The 2049-nt window shown below is 42.9% G+C and overlaps 1 protein-coding gene and 1 pseudogene across 1 annotated transcript in view; both read left to right on the top strand.

Moving 5' to 3' along the window:
* PRMT7 (protein arginine methyltransferase 7) overlaps window positions 1-2049 on the top strand; it is a 50014-nt gene that overhangs the window by 12962 nt on the left and 35003 nt on the right. The gene's annotated exons all lie outside the window — the stretch shown is intronic.
* Window positions 983-2049, top strand: part of LOC100965668 — a 4008-nt pseudogene continuing 2941 nt past the window's right edge.

The raw sequence follows: 2049 nt of genomic DNA, 5'->3' as shown, positions 1-2049 counted from the left end.
TGAAGTTTTTGGCTGGGCTGGGTTTGAACCTGCCACTTCCGGTATATGGGACTGGCACCCTACTCCTTGAGCCATAGGCACCGCCCTGTTTATTCACTTTTAAAAGGAGTCTGGTCTATTCTTTCATTTCCAAGATATTCTCTAGGTAAAAGTCTCTATGTGCTATTTTACGTTGTATAGTCAGTTTGTGATTTTATTTTATTATTATGCTTTGAGATGGGTTCTCTGTTGCCCATGCTGGAGTGCAGTGCTGCTGTCATAGCTCACTGTAGCCCCAACTCCATGGCTCAAGTGATCTGCCTGCCACAGCTTCCTAGACTACAGGCACATGCTACCACATCCTGCTAATTTTTCTTTTCTTTTCTTTTCTTTTTGTCTGAGACAGAGTCTCAAGCTGTTGCCCTGGGTAGAGTGCCGTGACGTCACAGTTCACAGCAACCTCAAACTCTTGGGCTGAAGCAATTCTCTTGCCTCAGCCTTCCAAGTAACTGGGACCACAGGTGCCCACCACCTTGCTGGGCTGTTTTTTTTGTTACAGGTGTCACTGTTATATTAGCTGGCCTGGGCCAGGTTCAAACCTGCCTGCCTTGGTGTATGTGGCCGGCACTCTACTCACTGAACTACAGGCACTGCTCATTTTTCTATTTTTGTAGATGAAGTCTCACGATGTTGCCTAGGCTGATCTCAAACTCCTGGCCTCAAGGAATCCTCCCATCTTGACCTCTCAAATACTAGGATTACAGGCATGAGCCACCATGCCTGGCCAGTTTGTAATATAGAAGTCACTGAGGTCACTATAATTTGTAAGGCATAATTTGTAATTCATTGCAGAATTACATTTTAGCTTTTCTTTTTTACATTTGTGTTTTATCTGAGTTTTCTTTTCCTTTTTGAATTATGGGGCAGTGTTAGTTCTGCTCTTTCTATGGTTGGTAACCCAGAATTTCCTGGTCTACTAGAGTACTTGACAGGTCTGTCCCATATGGCTGGTTTAGAAGCTAAGAGGTTTGAAGGAGAAGGATGCAAGGTAAAGTCTAGAAACTGAGCTGCTGAAGGCAGGAGAAGGATGAAAGCACGTGGTAGGGTTGGTCCTAAGGCTGGGTTGGTGGTGTGCCTTCACTGAGCCCTGTTAACTCTGCTCTGGCTCCTTTCTCTTGGAAACACTCTGATAAAAGGACCTTCTTAAGCACTTACAGTGTGTGGGCCAAAGGGTCTGTGTGACTCCCCAGTTTTCGTCTGACATCTGGGCAACTTTGTGAACTGTTGGCTGAATTAGAGAATGTGAGGAAATACTGTTCTTGACTGTTGACTAATTCTCTTTAGCTGAATCGTTTTATCTCCTTCTTTTTTTTTTTTGAGACAGAGTCTCACTTTGTCACCCTTGGTAGAGTGCTGTAGTGTGATAGCTCACAGCAACCTCAGATTCTTGGGCTCAAGCGATTCTCTTGTCTTAGCCTGCCTACTAGCTAAGATTACAGGCACCTGCTACAATGCCCAGCTATTTTTTAGAGACAGGGTTTCCTTAACTTTTCTTATATATTGGGAACTCTTGTTTCCTGGATCCCACGTCATCTTCTGTTGGTTTTATCCCTACTTTTGGTAAGGCACTTCATCCTTAGTTTCTTGTGAGAAGTGCATGGGAGATAAGGTTTTTGTGACTTGACTTACCTAAAAACTTCTTTATTCTATCCCTATGCTTAAGACTTAGGGCAAATATGAATATTAGTGTGGAAAAAACTTCCCTTCAGAATTTTGGCATTTTCACTCCATTTGCTTTATTGCTTTTACTTGCCTATTTGGAATTTATTTCCCAGGCCTCTTTCTAATTTTTTGATGTGGATGCTTAGCTCAATTTTTGTATTTTCTAATGCATGTACATTTCTCTTCAAGTATTTCTCTAGCCATCTCATGAAGTTTTTTTTTTTTTTTAAGAGACAGAGTCTCACTTTGTTGCCCTTGATAGAGTGCTGTGGCGTCACACAGCTCACAGCAACCTCCAGCTCCTGGGCTTAGGTGATTCTCTTGCCTCAGCCTCCCAAGTAGTTGGGA

Source organism: Otolemur garnettii, unplaced genomic scaffold, assembly GCF_000181295.1.
Source record: "Otolemur garnettii isolate 467f Iridium unplaced genomic scaffold, OtoGar3 scaffold00151, whole genome shotgun sequence".
Classification (NCBI taxonomy): domain Eukaryota; kingdom Metazoa; phylum Chordata; class Mammalia; order Primates; family Galagidae; genus Otolemur; species Otolemur garnettii.
Note: the sequence above shows the minus strand (reverse complement) of the source record. Positions and strands in the feature narration are given on the sequence as shown.